This window comes from Chelonia mydas, chromosome 3 (genome assembly GCF_015237465.2).
Source record: "Chelonia mydas isolate rCheMyd1 chromosome 3, rCheMyd1.pri.v2, whole genome shotgun sequence".
NCBI lineage: Eukaryota > Metazoa > Chordata > Testudines > Cheloniidae > Chelonia > Chelonia mydas.
In genome coordinates this window covers 29,008,759-29,031,201 of record NC_057851.1, presented here as the reverse complement: position 1 = coordinate 29,031,201, position 22,443 = coordinate 29,008,759, and the positions used below count along the sequence as shown (strand labels likewise).

At 42.9% G+C, this 22,443-nt stretch overlaps 1 protein-coding gene and 1 long non-coding RNA gene across 5 annotated transcripts in view; one reads left to right on the top strand and one right to left on the bottom strand.

Moving 5' to 3' along the window:
- The window catches only part of HPCAL1 (hippocalcin like 1), a 103,278-nt gene that overhangs the window by 2,835 nt on the left and 78,000 nt on the right, over window positions 1-22,443 (top strand). For 2 of the 4 annotated variants that reach the window (XM_037894064.2, XM_043542260.1), the window contains exon 2: window positions 18,992-19,037. The exons of 1 other annotated variant lie outside the window; for it this stretch is intronic. The gene's annotated coding sequence lies outside the window, so the exon portion shown is untranslated. Of the gene's footprint in view, window positions 1-17,652; window positions 17,791-18,991; window positions 19,038-22,443 lie in introns of all 4 variants that reach the window. One more of the 4 variants, XM_043542259.1, reaches the window with a different exon arrangement.
- Window positions 369-18,443, bottom strand: LOC119565741. The gene is made up of 2 exons (XR_005224571.2): window positions 18,288-18,443; window positions 369-2,221 (listed from the first exon to the last, which is right to left on the bottom strand). It is a non-coding gene; the product is annotated as an uncharacterized LOC119565741 (long non-coding RNA).

Sequence of the window (22,443 nt, the reverse complement as noted above, 5' to 3'; positions counted from 1 at the left end):
CCAGAGGGCTTCAGCCTGGGTAGCCCGGCTCAGGTTGTAGGCCCCCGCACCTGGGTCTGAAGGCCTTGGACTTTGACTTTGGCTCCTGCGCCCTGGGCTCTTCCCCCCCCCCCCCCAGCTGGTGGGGCTTGGGTGGACTCAAACTTTGGTCCCCCCTCCTCAGGTCATATAGTAAACTTTTTTTTTGTTAGAAAGGGGTTGCAGTGCAATGAAGTTTGAGAACTCCTGCTCTAATCTAGTGCGACATGTGGAAACTTCTGATCATCCAAGCAGCTCTTTCCTTGTGGTAGACTGCAGGGTACCATTGTTCTGAATTAATAATACAGATTACTTTGTGGCCCAAATTATGTTAAAGTTGGGGTATGACAGTTTTGTTTTTGTTTTTGGTTTTTTTTTGTTTTTTTTTTTGCAGGGGGGACACATGAGCCACTGGCTTGAAATGGTAAGGTTCTAAAAAAACCAACAATGCATCCATTGTTTGGATTTGAGTGGGGCAGAAATGCTAGTAATTCAAGCAGATTGTTATCCTGCTTAGCTTTCTGGGTTGTAGATTTTTCTTAATGTTATAGTGATGAGAGGCTGTATTTCTAATGCGTCAATGTATGTGTGCATGCATGCAGAATGTGCTGATGTTGGGGATGTTACCTTTCTAAGTATCTGATCATTTCTTAAAACCTGACTTTAGGTCAGATTCAACAACTAAAACAGTGTGTCTTCCACTGACTGCAAGAGCAACCAATGTTTAAATCTGTATTCAGCCCTCGGTTTCTAGTATTAAACAAAATGTTTTGATTTAGGATCAGTTTCTCTTGACTGTAGTCTATATCAGAAAATATATACTGAAGTTGGGCTGCATAGAGGAGAAACAGAGCTTAACTCACGTTAAGTTAAATTACCTCTTGCCAACAGAAATTATCTCCAGATCATGTTGACTGTATTAATGAAGTAACATGCTGCATCGGGTGTCTATGCAATAGGTTCTGTCACTGTAGGATTTCAGTTTGCAGAGCTGTTAGTTTTAACCTTAATGAGCGTAAAATGTTTTAAATGTCTGAAATTCCAATTGCTACAATAACTTGCTGCCGTTCTGAAGTTGAACAAATGTATAAGCGTATTTTATCTTCACTTTGCCAGTCTATTGCTGAACAAAAGCTTTCACAAGCTTGTGGTCGTGTGATAGCGCTATAAACCAACACATTGTCTTCTGCCTGTTGTCGTCTTCTGCTTCACAGTATAATAGCAAAGTATCTGTATATTCGTAAACAAAATATTGAAGTCAAGTATCTGCCTGCCTCCTGAATTTACAGCTGAAAGAATAAATGCTGAAATGATTCTTCTGGAAATCTTGTGTGTCTCTGGAAGTTCAGTATTCTATTACTTTTTAACCAGGAGATTTGTTGGTTCAAATATACAATAAAAGTGCATTCCTTTGTGCTTGAGTACTTCAGTGATGCTATAAGGTACAAGTTTGAGGCTGAATTGATTTTAACAATCTGAAATGTGCTGTAATTCCCCTGGAGTGCACTGGCTGAGGTATGCCATTGCTATTAAAAAGTGTTATTTATAACTCATAAGGTGACTAGTAAGACCTATGCTTTTTTTTAAGCATCTGAATTACAAACATGGAAGAAACCACAAATGCTACTCTCTCTCTCTCCCTCTTCCCCCACCCTCCCCAATATACACAGCTCTTCCTTGTCCTTTTTGTGTCTGATCCCTTCATGATCAAGCAGGAACCAAGTAGTTCAATTAATTCTTATTACTAGTTCACATTAGCCAAAGTATGCTTCACTCTGAATCAGACATATTTTTGGATGATCAAACTTCCTGAGAGAGGCAGTCTACTTGAAAACTAGTCAACACAAAAACATGAAGTAAGGGCTTGGGTACACTTGTGAGTTACAACGCAATAAAGGAGCCCCAGGCGCACTAGCTCACTACCTGTCCACACTGGCAAGTCACGTAGAGCGGTCTGACTCTGTGGCTACAGCGCTGCTGGTACTCCACCTCAGCGAGTGGAATAACATTTGCTGCGCTCCTGCTGGAGCGCCAGTGTGAACGAGGTGTTGCTTTACTGCACTCTGATCAGCCTCCAGAAATGTCCCATAATCCGCTTAAGTCAAGTGGCCACTCTTGTCATTGTTGTGAAATTGGCTGCAGGAATGCGGAAATGCCCTTTCAAAGCTCCATGTTGGGGGGGAAGCGGGCTGTTGATCAGCTCCTAGAAAAAACAAACATTTACTGTTTGCTTTGAGTGAGAGAGAGGTGGGGGGAGAGGGGTCTGAACTTACAAGACAGCATGCTGACACAGTCTTAGCACCCCAAAAACCCACTCTTCCCCCCCATACACACAACACTGTCCCTGTCACACTCCACCCCACCCCCATTTGAAAAGAATGTTGCAGTCACTTGCATGCTGGGATAGCTGCCCATAATGTACCGCTCCCAATGCTGCTGCAAATGTGGCCACGCCAGTGCGCTGTCAGCTATCAGTGTGGACAGACTGCAGCGCTTTCCCTACTGCGCTCTGCGAAAGCTGGTTTCACTCACAGCGCTCTACATCTGCAAGTGTAGCCATGCCCTTAATGTAGCCTGAGCTACTATACTTGTCTTTAAGGCTCTCTGCAGGTTTTACAAAAGCATTTTTAAAAAGAGGGTTTTCTTGCCCTTGTTGCAGCTTATTTGTACAGACAGCAGAGCAAATTCACTGACTGCCCTGGTGTAGTCACGTAACTGAATGGGCATGCAGTAAACAAACCAGGAAAAAATAGTTCTCTATTTCAGTGATAGTAATATGGACATCTTCAGAAAGAAGACTTTAAAATTGATGGTGTCCCTTTTAAGTATCCCGTAATGTTGTTAGAAAACATTTAGATGGTGCATTTATATGGAGACTTTATGAGGGAGGTTGAATATTAGAAGTATGAAGTGAGCTTGACAGCGTGAGATGACCTGACAAATTTGCCATTTTTAAGGGCTAAAGGTCATGAAGTTGGTTGAGAAGTCAGACTGATTTTTGTTGTTTTGGACCATGTTTCTGTTGTAACAAATTAACTAGTGTACTGATCATCTTGTAAAGGTGTTTGTTTTACTTTCCCAGACACGAGCATGTGGGTGTATGCAATCTACTACCCGAAAAGAAAGCCAGGAACACTTTATTGTGAATGTCTTGGTGTGTGTTTAGTTCTAGTGATTAAGTTGTAGGCTGTTGTAATTTATTGAAAACACAAACATTACTCTTGACAGAGATTGATGGTGTAGGTCAGGCTTGAGTTAAGGAAATGTATCTTGTTGTTGGCTGGAAGTTGGCAAGTGTCTTGTGCTAAGTCATTATAGAACTGGCAGTGGCGTGGGTGGCAGGGAGAAAAAAGAATGCCTTCTGGGGGCACAAAGCCAAGTCTGTGTGGGTGTATTGTGAGCCTTCCTTTCCGTGTTTTTAATTCGCCTCAACACTGAGCAGACGAGCACATCGGTACAGAATGGATGCCTTTGTTGCTCTGTAGTTTCAAGATTTTTTTCGGTTCTGTAAAGTGTATTGTGAATGGAATTCCTCTACTCTTGGCTCTGTGCCCATTGTGTAGGGGGAGGAAAGCTTGTAGTTGTACTGCCGATTGTCTGATCCTGGTTTGGAGGGCGTCACTTGCTTTCTCCTGTTTTGATTGGGTGTTCAGCAATAAATAATCTTTCCCAAAACTTACTGCATTGCATTTCTTAGAACAAAAGTCATCTGATGGTGTGGCAAAATGATCTGTTTTTAAAAAGTTAGAGCATGAGTTATGAAACTTGAGTGTTTGGTAGGTTTTTATATGTGGTTTTATAACCACTAGCACTTAATTATTAAACTATTGTAGAATTTAGAAAGGGGTCTAATTGTGATTTATTAATTAAGGAAAATAGCAATATCTGTAATGCGTATTAGATTATATTGCAAAAACTTGTTGTCTTTTCATTGAGAGAGGATTCCTTAGCAGCAGTGAACTTTGGTGTGAATTCTAGAAGGTGGAGAGGAAGGGGGAGGAGAAATGAGATAAGCATGGAAATAGGTTTAATAGATAGTAGAATGCAATTGGTGATTAGACACCACTTGGTTGTTTTTTTCTCTTTTTTGGGTTGGGATTTATTACACTTAGAGCTTATGTACGTCCCTAAGGGCTTTCTTAGAAGCTAATGATCTTTGTGCAATAGATGGCACAGAAAGTACTCGGATTGAACACAGTTTTTCTCCCCCCCCCCCCCCCCCCCCCCCCCCCCCCAAGGATAACCATAACAACGTAACATAAAATGAGTGTTTCAAATGCAGATATTTTCTAAATTGCTGCCTTGTGATTAATCTCTGTAATACAGTCAGAACCTTTTTAAGTGAACATTTTAACACATGCCAGTGCTAAGGATGCTGATGTTTCCTACCAATCCTTATGGGATGTTTTTATTGGTGCCACTGGCCAGTAAAGCATAGTAAGTATGAGTAAATGGTTCAGCTTTTCATTGATGGGACCTTAAAATCTCTCTGCAGACACCAAGAGATCTGATATCCACACTGCAGGGATTATAGTGGCATATCTATTCTTCCATTGACCTGTTTGCGTCTAGACCCAGGATTAGCTGGGCATAGCTATGGCACTTACACCTCTGAGCAGTGTAACTATATTGACCTAACTTTTAAGTGTAGACCAGGGCTAATTCTCCTTTGACTTACATAGGTGTAAATTGTGAGTAACTCCACTGAAGTCAATTAAGGGCTTGTTTACACTACAGCTCGGATCGACACTGCAGCAGTCGATCCACAGGGAATCAGTTTAGTGGACCTAGTGAAGACCCGCTAAATCAACCGCTGGTTGCTCGGAATTCGACTCCGATAATCCACCAGATCGAGAAGAGGAAGGGGAGTCGACGGGAGAGTGTCTCCCGTTGACACAGCATAGTGTGGACCCCGCAGTAAGTAGATCTAAGCTACATCGATTTGAGTTATGCTATTCCCATAACTACATAATTTGAGTTTAAATCGACTTTCTCCTTTAGTGTAGACAAGGCTACAGACTAGGGACCGAATGGCTAGGCAGCAGTTCTGCAGAAAAGGACCTAGGGGTTACAGCGGACGAGAAGCTGGATATGAGGCAACAAGGGCACACTGTTGACAAGAAGGCCAATGGCATTTTGGGCTGTATAAGTAGGGCCATTGCCAGCAGATCGAGGGACGTGATCGTTCCCCTCTATTCGACATTGGTGAGGCCTCATCTGGAGTACTGTGTCCAGTTTTGGGCCCCACACTACAAGAAGGATGTGGAAAAATTGGAAAGAGTCCAGCGGAGGTCAACGGAAATGATTAGGGGGCTGGAGCACATGACTTATGAGGAGAGGCTGAGGGAACTGGGGTTGTTTAGTCTGCAGAAGAGAAGAATGAGGGGGGATTTGATAACTGCTTTCAACTACCTGAAAGGGGGTTCCAAAGAGGATGGCTCTAGACTGTTCTCAGTGGTAGCAGATGACAGAGCGAGGACTATTGGTCTCAAGTTGCAGTGAGGGAGGTTTAGGTTGGATATTAGGAAAACCTTTTTCACTAGGAGGTGGTGAAACACTGGAATGGGTTACCTAGGGAGGTGGTGGAATTTCCTTCCTTAGAAGTTTTTAAGGTCAGGTTTGACAAAGCCCTGGCTGGGGTGCTTTAATTGGAGATTGGTCCTGCTTTGAGCAGGGGGTTGGACTAGATGGCCTCCTGAGGTCCCTTCCAACCCTGATATTCTATGATTCTAAGGCCTAAGGTACACTTGTGCAGTTGAGAGGAGTATTATGCCTAAAGGTTTTATTTTAATTTAAAGTGTCTGGATTGCCTTTAGGAAATTGATTTCCACTGAAGTGCTTGGTAGCTGGGTTTTTGTTGTTTTTGCAGGAGATTAGGGATGTGTTTTGTTGTTTTGTTTTTTTTTTCTCCCTAGGATGTTGAAAAACTAAATAGACTATAGGAGTTTAACCTCTCTCTTCCCCCACCTCCCTTCGAAACACACAAGCATGAAGAATCCTGTTAACCACAGCGTCAAACAGCTTCTCGATAAGGCAAGTCCTAGGCTGGTTGGTGTTTTTCAAATCTGTATAAAACATTGCTGACTTAGGGTACATCTTCACTACCCACCAGCTCGGCAGGTAGTGATCGATCTATTGGGGATCGACGCCTGTACTCCACCTCGGCAGGAGCCGCCACGGTTGACACGCCACCGTGAGGACGGCCTGGTAACTCGAACTAAGATACTTCAGCTATGTGGAACCCCCCCCCACCCCCCAGTGTACCCCAGGCCTTAGAGTCTAATCCTGTTTCATTCAGAGTTGATGGGCCCGAAAGAGAATAGGAGCAAGTCTTTAGAGCTACCTGTTGACTTTACTATAACGCAAGAAGATTTCTAATTCACAGAACTTTGTTTTCTGCACTCAGATCTGATCTTTGAAACATGCATTGTGAGTGAGAGAAAATAGTGCTCCTTCTGGAGAATGTTGGTTTATGTTAGTGTTGTAAATTTCAGCCTTTTTTAGAGATTAGTCTTAATTACTAAGGGACGTTTTTCCTCTCAGACTATACACTAAATGAGAGCAGACTGTTCTTAGCATATTAAAGAAAAGTACATAATTTAGACTCCTTTCCATTAGGATATAATCTTTACTTTACTTTCCCAATGCTGCAAATTCTCCTTAAATGAGGCCCTGATTCTGCAGTCTGATCTGTACAGGCAGAAGAACCCCTGTGCTCCTGCGGAGCCCAGTTGACTTCAGTGGGACTATTCATTAGGAGTAAGGGTCTGCCTTCATAGATCAGATTGCAGAATCAACTCATTGCTATTCACAGAGTGAACTTCATTGCAAAGCTCTGCCTTTGTCACTGAAAACTGATTCCCAAGTTTCTTTTTCTCCCTGAGCAGCTGCGAGAGGGGGTTTGCATGGAAGCAGATTGGCTGGGACTCAGGCCTGGCAAGGTAGAAATGATGCTTGTTGGTCAAGGGAATGCTCTAAAAGAGCAGACTGAAGGAGCACCTACACCAGTCACTGAGGGTATACATCCACCTATTGTCAAAGTGGTTTGTCTCCTGGGAGTTTGATTGCATCCATGCTCTTCCTGCCCTCCAGCAGCAGTGGCTGCAACTGTTCCTCACTGGTCAACTTTATGACTTTCATCTGTGCCTGTGTTCCCTCTAGGCTGGGCGAGGTATGGCATGTACTGCTTAGGTTTATCCTTTTAACATCCAGGTGGGTCCTGTGTTGGTCCAAAGGCACTTTCTCACTTTGAGTGAGACCAGCTGCTGTGAGCTCATCACACAAGTGCCTACTACTCAGTCAGACCTTTGCACTGATGCACAGCTGGGGACAATTCATGGTGCTAGTGATTATCTTTAGAAGTCTGAATTGTCTGGGTGCTGATCCTCAGAGAGACCATCTCTCATCCTGACTGGTTATAGATCACTGAGATCACTTTCATTCATAGGATTGAATGCTCTGGCTAGCAGCATAACACCTTCAGTTGAGGATTTCTTAGCATGGGAATTTGCTCACCCATAGTAGCATGCCAGAGCCTGAGTCTGGGGAGCTTCAAAGCCTGTTATGGGGTCAATTTATTTTGTTCTGTGTTTGGGTGATTTGGCTGAGATTTAGAGTTGTTTCCATTTTTGTTTTTGCTTGTATTTAGTTGCTTGGTGCCTGGTCTGTTGTTGGGTCTTCTAAGATTAGCTAGTGGCAGTTCTAGCTTCCTGCCTTGTGATGGGGAGAGGCTATTAATAACGGAAGCCCTTACCTGCCATACATATAAGGGCTATAAAAGGAATAGCATTTCCTGAGCAAACCTAAAATTCTTCTTCCTCCCTAGATATTACTGTGCATGTATGAAAGCCCCAGATTATTTAATATCAATATTGCAGTAGCTACTAGGAGCCAGCCAGGTGAGTGCCCCAAAAATGTGAGCCAGGGTGGTTTTTAAAATATTAGAAGGCATATAGCTGTGCATTTCACTCATGGGTTTCTCTATTCCGTTTGTCCACTTAGACCCTGATCTTGCAAACACTTGATAATCCAATTGAAATAGTGGGAATACTCTTGTTCTTAAAATTACGCATGTGCTTAAGTGTTGGCAGGATAGGGCATCATAGATTATAAGGTCCATGTTTTCCTATATGCTTGTACTATACCCTGCAAAATGCCCCCAACCCCATATTGATTGGGGCCTCTGGGTGTTATAATATACATATTAAATGATAAATAGTTGACAGCAAGCACCGGTGCGTCCAGGTTAAAGACAACAAGAGGCTGTATTGACCATGGTACAAGAAAAACAATGCTTCCAGCAGCGTATAGGATGTCATGATACAGAATTTCTAGGATTAAGGCAGCCTCCTTCTATCCCCTTCCACTCTTTGTCCCCATGACTGCTGCATCTAAGAGTAAGCCTACACCAAGCAGCAGGTGTAAATTCCAGCTCTGTGCTTTCTCTGATCGAGCTAGCGTGCTAAAGGTAGAAGCATAGCTGTGACAGCATGAGTGGTAGGAGGGGCTAGCTGCCCAAAGTATGTACCTGGGGTCTCAGATGGGATCTAACTCAAGACAACTAGCCCTGCCCACTGCTGGTGCTGCCATGGCTGTGCTTCTGTTTTTAGCTCTCATTGAACTAGCACAGATGCGTCTCCTCGAGCTGGAATTTACACCTGGCTCTGGTGTAGACGTACCCTTAAGGTTCAAGACAGCAGGCTCTGTGTTTGAGCTTCAGGGGAGGTGGTGCTGCAGTATGAGAGTAGGGTTGCCACCTTTCTAATTGCTGGTAACCGGATCCCCCAAGGCTCCACCCCGTCGCTTGCTTGATCATCTCAAGGAAACTGCTTGCAGGTAGGAGGCATCCCCTGCTGAGCAGGGACTGATGTGGGTTCGTGACCCGGTGCCTGGCCCAGCCCTGTGGTAACTGGACTTTTGGTTTTGGTGCCATTTAGGGTAGCCAGGTCCCCTTTTTGACTCGACTTTCTAGTTGAAAACTGGGCATCTGGCAACCCTAAATGGCTCCCGGACATAGAAGCCAAAAACCAGACCCTCCAAGTAAAGCCTGGACAGATGGCAACCTTTATATGAGAGGCAACAGATTAAGGGTCCTAAATAGAAGGGTGGGAATACTGTAGAGGGGTCAGATCAGTCTACTTCACACACCTTGACGCTCTACTAGATAAGAGTGATGAAGGCATCCTTGTTCCTTCCCCACCTGGTCCAGTGCTGTTTCCTCTCCCTTAGTTCCTTGCCTTGCCCACAGACCATAAGTCAGAGAAGGAAGCTTGCACAGGGAGGAGTGGGGTGATGGGGAGGGACAGCTGTTGCAACTGCCAGAAGAGGAGCAAGTACAGCCGATGCCACTTCTGCTCGTCAGAGGGCTGGTGGCTGAGCAGCAGCCTAATCCCAACATCCTCTTTCTTCCCTCAGACTCATATTCTTTCCTCATCCTGGGCTGTTTGGACCCTCTTGCCCCCAACAGCTGTTCAGACTGTCTTGACTCCCCAAATCAGTCGTCGATGCCCTTTATCAACCTCTTATGCTGTGATCTCAGAGACAGAGATTGAGAGGGAAGTTGCTTTAATCTTAAATGCGCTTGTAAACAGGACCCTGTGTGCATGCTCTGCAGGATCATGGAACAGCATTCTGTGGCATGAGGTCCTAAATTCCACAATGTTTGTTCTTCACAAAATATCCCACATTCCCATTCCTCCCAAGCCGCCGCACAAACAAAGGAGTGGCTCCCCACTGAAAATGCTCAGTGATGTAAAATTCATGTATCTTTATTTTTAACTTTTTTTTTTTAAACTATGCATGCAATATATAACCATTTTTTTGCTGTTCCCTAGGTAGCTTGGCTTGGTAGGCCTTGTTATCTAGTCACCCAAGTCAAACCTCTTTCTCCACCTCACCCCCATGTATGCTGAGGAACTGGGAGCTTGTAGCTAGCTTCAGTGTCTCATCTCCCTAGCTCCCCAGGCCAATAGTGCTGTTCTCCAGGCAGCTCAGCTCGCCAGTTTGCACATCTGGCTCCTCCCTGTTCCCTGGCTGCAAACTGGACTCCAGCTGTGGTTCCCCAAATCCCTGCTGCCTGATTCCATGGAACAATGCAAAGAGTGTGCATGGTACTCCAATGAATTACTTCTTGTGGGGTGTGCAGGAAGCAAGAGGCAGCTGCAGGCAGGTCCCAAGAGGGGAGAGCTGTTGTGAAATAGCAAAATTCGACAGTTAAGAAGCTGAGATTCATGGCATCTTGGGGGGGGGAAACTTTATTTTCCATGGTTATGAAATTGCAGAGTCAATTGCAGACTTTTCTTTAAAATTCCAGTTTAAGAGCAGGCAGACACCAGTACATCAAGTACTCGTCCATTTTCAAGATCTTCTCTGCAACCATAAACGTTAGAATCCTAATTCTTTATTATTATTTTAAGATGAGATTCTGTGTCAAGTGACTAATTATGTGGCAAATTCCATGGCTGGGAAATCCACTGGGCTGTTTTTATGGCCCCTCCATATATAGGGCAGCATGGGCATGAGGGCAAAGTTAAGGTTTTTCGATGTACTTAACTCTGCAATCCCATATATTATACTTTTTTTGTAATATTTCAAAAGTTCAAGCTCTTCAAACTATTATGTTTTGTTCCAGTATGTTTATTGGTGCATATTTACAGCTTTAACTCCAGTCTAACAAAGGACATGTTTTTTCCTGTGGATGTATTTGATGAATTGTAGTGCAGTTAATGCAACCCCTGCCCCCTCAAAAAAAGCCTTTATAGTGTGTCCAAACTGATAGTGTATAGCTTTAATAGCTAGCATCCTGTGCAGCAGGGAAGCGCAACAGAAAGAGGCTGAAAAGAGGAAGGGAAGGATAAACTTCCTGAACAATGAACGTGTAATGATATAATTGTGTTAATCTTATTGGAAAGAGTTTAGCATTGAAAGAGGAAATGCAGTAAATATAACTGGCACTGTTCCATCCCATACCGCCTTTCTCTCTTTTTACTCTAACCCAATAGTTTGTGCCCAGTCAGGCCAAACAATATGTGGCATTTGTCAATCGCCTCTTTAGTTCAGGAAGGAAAAAAATTAATTTCACATGACTATTATCTCATGATGACACTTGAAGGCCTGCAAAATTAGATTTAATATGCTTAGTCATAGTGGAGAATTAGACTTTCCATGCTTCTTTCTTTCTCTTGTAAACAGGGTCTTGTGGGTCTCATACAGTATGTGATCTTATTGCTTAAATGTTGAGATCAATCACATAACCTAAAATTACCATTTTTTTGGCAGTAGATAAGTAAAGTTAGCTCAGCAAATTTTTAACAGGGTAATTAACAATCGGAACAACTTACTGAGGGTTGTGTGGTTTCTCCATCAACTGGCAATTATTTTAAAATCACAATTGCAAGTTTATCTAAAAGATGTGCTCTAGTTCAATCAGGAATGAATTAAGGAAAGTCCTGTGGACTGTGTTATACAGGTCAGACTCACTAGATGGTCACAATGGTCCCTACTGGCCTTATCTACGAATATTGGCTTAGCACTTCTTTACTGATATAGTACTGAGGAAGTCGTCTTACCCATAGTTTAAATTACTTAAATTTGTACTGCAGCTTAACGTGATCTGTTGTTGTTTTTCTACAGAGCCCAAGATCATGCTGGATGTTTCATGCTTGTGTAAAATGGGCTGGAAGTTTCATATATACAATAGGAACTAAATTGGTCACCGAAGATGCCTAGACAGCAAGCTTCTGCAAAATGGGACATTGTAGTGCATTTGTCCTCAGTGGGAAATTATTGACCAATTTATAAAAAGCATCCATTTAGGAAGAAGTAGTCAAGTACCTAATATAACATAAAAGTGCAATTCAGCCTTGCTGTAAGAGGGCAAAACTCCATTAAAGTCAATAGTTGCATCTGCATGCACTAAAATGAATCTGGCCCAGATTAGGCCCTTCTGTAGAAGTCTTGCATATTTTTATTTTCTTGTGAATTTGGCAAGGATAATTGATTTTTGTTTTGTTTGTATTGTGGTAGTGCATTAAGGTAGTGTCAGTCAAGGCTCCATTGCACTAGACAGACTTCTGACAGTTTTTATAGTGTGTCTGTTAAGCCCTTGAGGAAAAAAATGTCCAATAAATAAACAAACTTTTGATGATGCTGTGAATCTGGCTGTTTGGAGATGAACAGTAACTATTCGTCTTGAGTGTTGTCATCCACGATTTAGATTCAGGCTTGTCAGATGTACATAAACTATAAAAATATTTCTGTATCCTAAACAAAACAGACATAAAACACACATGGGTACAATGTACCATGTCAGTGTATCTTGGAATAGTTCTTTAAAATTCCAATTTAAGAGCAGGTGGTATATTAGATGACCTAATAGATACTGTCTGACTAGTACAATCCTGTATCTGTCTGTGGAATGGATGAAGGAAGAGGCTTCTGCCTGTGCAGTAATATATAAAAGTGCAACAGCACATTAAATCATTAGGCATTGTCAATTTAAAAAAAAGGCAGAGGAGTAGGATCCCAACTTCCTTATGTAGAGAAGGATCTAAAAGGGGAAGCTGTGTTTTGAGAGCTTGTGTAAGCGCCCAGTGAATAGCATATAGTAGCATATTTTCAGGATCTGCTAGTTTGCTGCCTCTGGCCTGTTTCACGTTTCGCTTACTGGAGTGACACCTTACAGTGCCAAAATCTTTTTCTTTTCTTAAATTGCTTTTGCTGGTGATTTTAGCATTATGCTTTCTTTCTCTAGCTTTCCACTTGCAGGGAGATGAGCCTGTCTGCGTTCAGCTTCACCGCTGCAGATTAAACTTCTAAAATGCTGTCAGTTTTGCTTAGTAAGCAGGTGGCGGGTGTGACGATGCCCCCCATAAGGCTTTATGGAAATATGCTTGTGAATGTATATATGACATAACTAGAATGTTTGTTTTATGCTACATATGCCATGTAACATATCTCTGTAAAGGTTATGATCTAGTGAATCTATTAATCCTAGTTGTATGCATGTGTCATTTTTGTATTCAAAGTTATGAATATTGACTATGTACTGGCTTGAATTTTAAGTAGCCTTTGTAAAGCATTTGTTCAGCTTCTTGAGAAAAGAGTGTGCAGATTAAGTACCCAGTCAAGAAGTACTTCAGGGACAGTGGATCTTGGAATGCTCCAATCCACATAAGAAGTCTACCTGAGGATGTTCAAGGTAGCATGTGACCCATGGCTGCTACCTGTAAAAAACTGAGTCATGCATGGACATGTGACTTGCCCATGTGATTCCGAAACTCCATCTTGGCGCTGGACTTTACATAGGAGAGAGGAGGGGGTCTCCACCCACAAGAGAGTCTGTTTAAGCCCATGGGAGACCCCTCCATTTTGTCTTCAGCTGGCTAAGGAGATATCCTTGGGGGTGGAGAGGCTATCTGAAAGGAACAAAGGACAGTAACTACAGGGGGTGTGAGTGATTGCTGGTCCCAGACTAGAAGGAGACTAATCTGTAAAAGAGAGCTTACTGGAATTCCTCTAAGGGTGAGGTTTTTACCTGTATTTAGTTTTATTACTGTACTAGACTTAGACTTGTGTGTTTTGTTTTATTTTGCTTGGTAATTCATTTTCTGTCTGTAACTACTTGGAACCACTTGAATCCTACTTTCTGTATTTAATAAAATCACTTTTTACTTATTAACCCAGAGTATGTATTAATACCTGGGGGCGCAAACAGCTGTGCATATCTCTCTATCAGTGTTATAGAGGATGAACAATTTATGAGTTTATCCTGTATAAGCTTTATACAAGATAAAATGGATTTATTTAGGTTTAGACCCCATTGGGAGTTGAGCATCTAAGTGTCAAAGACAGGAACTCTTCCTAAGTTGCTTTCAGTTAGTCTGAAGCTTTGGGGCATGTGGCTCAGACCCTGGGTCTGTGTTGGAGCAGACTGGCGTGTCTGGCTCAGCAAGACAGGGTACTGGAGTCCCAAGCTGGCAGGGAAAGCAGGGGAAGTAGTAGTCTTGGCACATTCGGTGGCAGCCCCCAGGGGGTTTCTGTGATCCCACCCGTCACAGCAGGTGCCCATAATACTGAGGCACACTTCATGTTGCAAAGGTTAATGATGGAATGCTTCGTATGCAGATGACAGAAGGAGAAAAACTGAAGATGAGGAGTTGGCCATTGATGGGCACATCTGTGTTCTAACTGTTTTCTCATGCTTTAGAATAGTCTGTGTTTTCAAAGTAGCATGGGAATCTGTCCATTTATTCAGCGTTTTCCAAATTAACCACCAAAATCTGTAAGGAATGTCTTGGCTCCATCTCCATAGCTAACGCCTAATATCATTGGTGTTCTGCAACTCACTGAATTGGTGTTTTCCCTCATGCTTTGTCTATCTTCCGGATAGATCTTACATGACCCAGTGGTTAGGCTATTAGCCTGGGACTCAACGAGACCAGGATTCAGTTGCTTGCTTCACCACAGACTTCCTGTGTGATCTTGGTCAAGTCACTTGGTGTCTCTGTGCCTCAGTTCCACATCTGTAAAGTGGGGTAATAGTACCTCCCAAGGGAGCTGAGCAGATAAATACACTAGGAAGACTCAGATGCTCCGATACTATGGTAATCAGGGCCTCAATAAATAGAAAATGTGGCATGTTACTGTCCAAACCGGAGGAAGGAAGGATTAATAGCTCCTGCTGCTCAACCCCTCCATGTAGTACTGGCTCCGCTGCATGCGGGCTGTGGAGTATTAACTGCTCTTTATGACATGATCGTTGGGGTAGGGCACATTTCTGAATGGAAATGGACTTGGGGTGAAAGCTCTTGAGCGGGGTAGTGCAAACTGGCCACAACTTATCGCTCCTCCCTCTTTCCCACTCCCACCCCCCTAAATTGATAGAACTTGTGGGGGAAAAACCCTGAGTGGCTTCTCAGCTCCTCTGGGGTTTTACATGTAGGGTTAGCATGTCAGCATTTATTGCAGCGAGCATGAATCTCTTTACTGGCTGCTTGATGCTGACCTTGTGAATTACATCTGCATGCTCACATGGCCCTATTGCCCAACAGGCCCATGATAGATTGTGGATGTAGCAATTTTAAGGGCACTCTTTTAAAGAGGAGAGTTGGGGGAAATGTCGTGAGGGGAAGTTGGGCCAGCAGAGGGATCCAGAGGAGCAGGTGACTGGCTAGCATGTATTGAACAGATGTGGTGTGTCATCTGGCCTAGGGGAGGAGTGTGAGTATAGTGTAAATGCTTGGATAGCAGTGTGCACAGGAGTGGAGTACTGGAAGGAGAGAGAGGCGCTAGAGGAGCTGTAGAACTGGCCAAGGAAAATGCCATGTTAAAAAAGAAAAGGTGATCACATGGTAGGAGAGCTGCAGCCCTTTGATATCTGGAGTGTTCCTGACATGACCACAAAAATAGAGAAGGGAGTACCTCGTTCTCAGGGCTTAGAGTACTTGTTTGCATTCAAGAAGAGCAACATGTGGGATGCCAGCAGATCCCAATCAAAATAAGAACTGTAAGTGAGCAAGCTTTGCTAGATGAGAACATAGACACAGCCTCTGCTTTATACTGTCTGAAGGAAGCTTGCTGGCATGTACAGCACTTTTGAAAGAAGATGAGCTAGTGAGAAACTTGACTGTAAAGGTAGCATTAATAACCGTACTGATTTGCCCTAATGCTGTTTGACTGTTAAAACTGAACTTACTCATATCTTGAAAGTGTCTTCTTAATGCCTACTACTCCTATTGATTTGAGAATATTCTCATCAAAGGGAAAATGAATAAACATTGGAGCAGTGCAGGGTGAAGCAGTAGCTGTTAATGAGGAAAAAAGAGCTAAGTACATTTCAAGCTCCATCATTTTGAGAGGAGTGTTCTATAAGAATAATAGCCATGAATAGAAATGAAGAAACATGGATGGAACAGCTTCAGAGTACATAATAAAATGCTGTAGGTAACAGCAGTGAGTGAGTACAATCTCTCGCAAATCCTAGTACCTTACAAAGGGATGCTTAACCCCCTATATAGAGACAACAGGATTGAAGTACAAATATACATTGTGCTTAACCCTGGCTGTTCTGAAAACCCCATGTGGCTGTTACGGGGTGTTCAGGGTTATGGATGGTACATATGAAAACTCAGTTCAAATCAGGTCCATATTCAGGACACTCCTTCCCCAAAGTCAGGGTTGTCTGTATAACTTACAAGCAGTAGGCTAGCGACTTCTGCTCCAGTTTCCTTCTGATAGTTGGCTCTCACTGAGGATAAAAGCCTGCTCTTTCTTCATGGTTAAAGGAGTTACTCTTTCAGCTCAAGTGGTAGGGACTTGGACTTTTAATGCTGAAGACCTTGGATTCTGTGTGTGTGTGTGTGTGTGTGTAAGATTAAATTCTAAAACGCCTGTTAACTAGTAATTCTAAGGGATCATTTGGATATGTTCAGGTTGAGTAATGTGTGTGACTTGAGATGCAGTGGTTGCATTCAGCCAGTCCTATATAGCAAAGTGTGATAGGAGCTACATCAAGGGGTCATTCATAATGTACTGCCTTCTTTCCTTTGGTCTGTCAAAACAGCCTCTTAATAGGGATAACACTAAAAATGATTTTGTAGAACCATCAGATTGGTAACTTGTAATCTACCATTTGCCTTGATACTAGTGTCTAGTCCAGCAACAACCCTTTCTTGTCCAGCCTCCAAAAATTGATTTATCATCCTTTAATTCTGCCTTGTAATTAAATTTCTGCCATAAGCTGCTTCTGCTAATTCAGTTATACCTCCCTTTTCATTGACAATAGATTTAATGGTTCATGCTAAATATACAGACTAACTTCTGCAGCCCAGCTAAACTAGGCTTTTTAGGATTGGAGTCAGGACTTCTGATTTTAGGAAACAATGTCCAGTACTTCTCCTGAAGACCCTTTTAAAATGAAGAAGAAATATACACCCACCCCATATATAAATGATTGTGTGTATTCTAATCCAGAAGGTGGACATAGCTTTTAATTCAAAGTTGCTAATTAAGTGGTCAAATACAGTATTCTGTAACTTACACTATTACAGTAAGTGGGGGAGGAAGGATAGTTCTATGGCAAAAGCACATGACTAAGTCAGATGAGCTATTTTGGTTTCCTCCTCTACCACTGACTTTGGGTCTTTGGGAAAGTAATTTAAGGCCTGATTTAACTCCTACTTGAAGTCATTCCATTGAGTTTAGTGGGGGCTTTATTTGATTTATAAACTCACCTGGCCCTCCGTCTGAAAAATGGAAATAAATACTTGCTCCCACAGGGGTGGTGAGGCTAAATTAATTATCTGAGGGTTTTATTCTGCCACCCCTCATTGTAGTATCTGAGCACCTTCTATGTAAAATCTATAGAAATAGCAAAGTTCCTAGTGGACTTCCTGGAATCTTTTGATACTTCTTTTTCTGGGTAAAAAAACTCTGTATTAATGTTTGTAAAGAGCTTTAGGATCCTTGCCTGGCAGGCCCTGCAGAGATACAAAATAGTAGTAGTCTCTGTTCTGTTGAAGTAAGATAACGGACTGTAAGAGAAGCCATTTCTAACCTTCTTTTATAACGTCATTAGTGGCTCCAGAAAACGAAACTGGTGTCCGCATAGTTTGGTTGTCTTTCTTTTACTCCTAGATCTGGACAAATAATATTTGGAGGTTCAAGACCGATGCTTGCATGTTGGGATTTTTCTTTGAGCTAAAATTGACTCGTTCTTTCTGAAGAACGTATAACAGCATCAAGCAGGGAGGATGGTACAAGTGGACTTTGAAGGCCAGTAGAATTGATTTTTCATGCACAATAAGAAAAATTTACATACTGATCAGTTCCCTAGCAGTTTTCTATATTTCAGGACAAACAGAACGTACATTTAGGTTGTAAAGTTTCATAGATGTATGCCGGGGTGAGGAACCTTTTTTCTATCAGGGGCCACTGACCCACAGAAAACATCAGTTGTGGGCCAGACAGCCCTGCAGGGGGGCGGCAGCTCAGGGTTTCCCCTAGGCTACAGGGTGGGACCATAAATGAGCAGTTCAGTGCGTGAGGGGGCTCTAGGCTGGGGCCAAGGGGTTTGGAGTGAGGGAGCAGGCTCAGGGCTAGGGCAGGGGGTTGGGCTTCGGGAGGAGGTGCGGGGTGTGGGCTCCGGGAGGAGGTTGGGCGCGGGAGAGAGTTCCGACCTGTGCGGGATCTGGAAGGGAGTTACGATGTGGGAGGGGTTTGGACCTAGGGCAGGGGGTTTGGGGTTCAGGCTCCGGCTGGGCGGCGCTTACCTCAGATGGCTCCCGGTCGGTGGCGCAGTGGGGCTAAGACAGGCTACCTGCCTGCCAGGGCTCTGCGCTGCTCCCAGAAGCAGCCTCCATGTCCCACCCCTAGGCGGAGGGCCTGGGGGCTCTGCTTGGTGCGCACTGCCTATGCCTGCAGGCACCGCCCCCACAGTTCCCATTGGCCACGGTTCCTGGCCAGTGGGAGCTGCAGAGCCGACACTGGGGGCGGGGGTAGCACGCAAAGCTTCCCTGATGGCCTCTCTGCCCAGGGACCGCAGGGACATGCTAACTGCTTCTGGGAGCTGCGCTGAGCTGACCAAACTTTAACAGCCTGTCAACCCCAGCTTTCCCCCGCAGTAGGGTGAGCTGGCGCTCATGGCTCCAGTCCTGCGGGGGGTGTGCCGAGGCTAAGGGTTTCTGGCCCGTGGTGCTGAGACTTGTCGCAGGCCTGCTGAAATGAAGCAGCGGGCCAAATCCGGCCCACGGGCTGTAGGTTCCCCCACCCCCACTGTATGCATTTGGAATGACTACTGAATAATACTCACAGAATTTTCACACTAAGGGCTAGATATTGATCTCTGTTACATGTGTGCAGCCCTGTTGACCCAAGAGATTTGCACAGGGGGGCCAAAAACAAGATTTGTCCCAAAGACTGAGACTTAAGGGAAAACTCTAGGTCAAGTATGTATGTCTTATGCTTTTTCTTTCAGGCAAGTGAATGCATCTGAATTGCTCTGAAGAGATTCAAGATAAGAGGTAAGGGTGATTTTCTCCCTCTTTTCTGCCCCATTCAAAGCACCTAGTGATCTGAAAGAACAGAAAATGTAAGCTTCAAAACTTGGCTTGCAGCAAGTATTAATCCTCTGCATTGAGCCAAATTTGGGGTCACACTTATAGACAGGATGCCATTAATTGTTGACCTGAAGGACAAGTCTGGTCTTTTTACATCAATGTTACAAACTTTTATCTTCACACCAGAATGAATTTCCTGAGAATTCAGTAATTAAGTTTTATCTTTTTAAGCTAATGTATCTCCAGTGGGGGAAATTTGTACAAATTAGTTTGTATTCAGATCTAATAGTCTATGCTGCCCCATGAGGCCAAAGTCCTCCTTTCCATTTCAAAGGACGACTTCCTTGAGAACATAACTAACCTATTTAAATTGAACAGAATGGAATTTTAAAGTTTGGAATAACTCACTCTTGCCTCTGACTAATGTGGCTTGTGTCTTCATAGTATACTCATGTATGCCGTACATCTCTATGTAGTTAAAATTAGGTAAACGAAACATTAAAATAGTCAGCAAATGTGAAAAGGTAAGGTTCCTACAGAAATGTTAATGTGGCCACATTATGCACACGCAGAGCCAGCTCTTAAACTGATGTGAATCAGTTTAGCTACCAGTGGTGGATTTGGTCAGTAGTATTCTCTCTTACTGTTTCTGAATAAATGTGTAGTTGTTGCTACTGCATTTCGTCTTTCAATGCTAAATTTTTCCCAATAAGATTAACACAATTATATCATTACACATTAATTGCTCAGGAAGTTTATCCTTGCGTTTCATTTCCCCAGTGCACAGGATACAAGCTATTAAAGTGATCGTGTGTTCAGATAGATTAAAACACTTGGGAAATTCAACCTTAGTTAATTACTGGACCACCTCCCCTTCTGTAAAATAAATATATTTATTTTACAGAAGATCCCAGTGTATTTCACGAGTGTCCACGCGCAGCACAACTGAAATGCAGCAACCTCTTTTGCACAGCATGCTGCACAATATTTTGTGTGTCCATGTTGGAGGGGATGAATTTCTGCCAAGAACCCCTACTCTTACTAAAGAGCCATTACATTTGTCCATGCAGAACAGACAGGACATCAATTAAGTTCTTTCACAAAGACCCCCACACATAATGCATGACACCCTAATTTTCTACATAGGACAAAGGATTGAGTCAAGCCTACTAGGATTTGAACTTGTGGCTTAAGTCTAAGTAGACATCTCCAATGGCTAACGCCTTCGGATATGTGTGTAGTTAAAGCAGCAAACCCCTCTTCTCCCAACTCCCCGATGTGGGCACAGTTATGTCAATATAGAAGTGCTTATACCAATATAGCTTATTCTGGTTCAGGAAATGTAGTACCAGTATAAAGCACTTTTTATACTGTGTGCATCCTAGGGCTTTTACTGCACTAACTATATCAGCAAAAAGTCACACCTTTCACTGACATAATTACACTGGTACAGCTTTCAGTGTAGACCAGCCCATGGGCTCCGAAGTCACTGAGGTGCTTGTGAAAATGTTAATTTTTCCCGTTCCTTATATAGGATTTTCACAAGCTACAGGATATTGGAAAAACATGGCAGGTGAAATATATTGTAACCCCCTGAAAGTTTGTGGGGCACTCAGAGGCATATGTAGTACCTGAAATTACTTTATTCGATTTGGAAAAAAAGTTCAAATTTTGAGTTGGTGGTTTCCTAGAGCAATAGTAACTCTCCACATTGCACACTTCAATGTATATGTTGTATAGCCTAAACAGTAATATATTAATATCTATGTTTGAATAGGAAAAACATTATGGTCCCAATTCAGGGAAGTACTTAATCATGTGCTTATGTGCTTTCCAGATTGGGTGCTATGGTATAGGCCCTGATTGAACAATCTACTTAACCATATGCCTGACTTTAAGCAAATGAGTAGTCCCACTGGGACTCTTTATGCACTTAAAGTTAGTCATGTGGTTAAAATGTGTGCTGAATTGGGGCCTATGTGAGCAGAACAGCTCAATTAACATTGGTATAGGAATCTTTCCTTCTGTATTTCTTGACTTTAAAGACTTCTATTGTGCAGTGTTAATAGTCTTGCATTTATACAGCTTTGTATTAGAATTTTACTGATGAGCTCTCTGTGTGAAGTTTGATTAACGAAGCTCTACCTTTGTGTATTTTTTTCAGAACAGAATAAAATTCATCTGCATTCTGCTATCTGTAACCTTACAGTTTGATTTGACATACCAGTAAATCTCCAGTTAATAAGTACTGAATTAATAAAATGCACTCCAAATGATGCATTTGTGATCTTGCACATTGAAGTTTTTTAATCCCTGCTTTAAACTCTTTCCAATTTCAATTTTTGTGTTGGCGAATAGCTTTCTGAATAAAACTGGCAGTTTTAGAACTGTAATTTAATTGGCATTTATGGGGTGAACAATCTGTCATTACATTATGCTGCACGTGCTCTTACAGGGTTTTCACAAGATTTAATTGTGTTGTGCAAGAAGCTTAATGATTACATGATACACCTCCAGAAATGTATTTGTGATGCTCGAAACATGACACACTGAATGTTTTAAAATTGGGCCCTTCTGGTTTAATTTATTGTTTTTAGAATCTATTTTTCCATGTGACTTGATGTTTCACAGAGGAACGATATCAGGTATAAACAGGAATGCAATGAGACTCCGTGATGTGCCATGCCTGTATTTACTCTGTGTGTGTGTGCGTGTGTAAGATATGATGGCTTATTTTGGTGTAATAATGTTTGCATGTCATTCATTCAAATGTCTCACAATGCACAGACATTGCAATGGTCGCTAGATATAATGGGGATCGGGGGCGGGGGGTTAATAGACTAGGAGATGCATAGGGAACTGGTAACCACCAGTGTGGGGAACCAACAGCTGCTGTTGGTAGTGTTGATAAGGTGAGTATCAAGCTGGTGTTTTTTGTTTTTTGTTTTTGTTTTGTTTAGGATTGGTGAGCTGCATAGCTGGTCAGAAGCAGCAGCAGAGGATCAACCTCCAACAAAGTAGATTGGGTTGGGGTCTGAGAGGAGGCAGCAAGTGAAGGTATTGGGAGAATGAGATCAGATATAGTATAGATTGAGGGACATAGGAGCCACGAAGGGTTTTGAAATCCAGAAGACAGAATTTGGGAGGTTTCTTTGGATGAGGTTTGGGGAAAGCAGTCTTGTGTATTCTTGGCGGTGAGCATGTTTGCAGCATTAGTCTGAATAGACTGGGGACTTGGTGAGAGTGATTCTCAGAGGTGATAGAGGAGGGAATTGCTATAATCTGCATGAATGAGTGGCTGAGAGAGGGTAGGGGCGTGAGGCAGTGGTGTGTGTACACCGTTCTGGAGCTGGTAACGGCCAGATCTAGT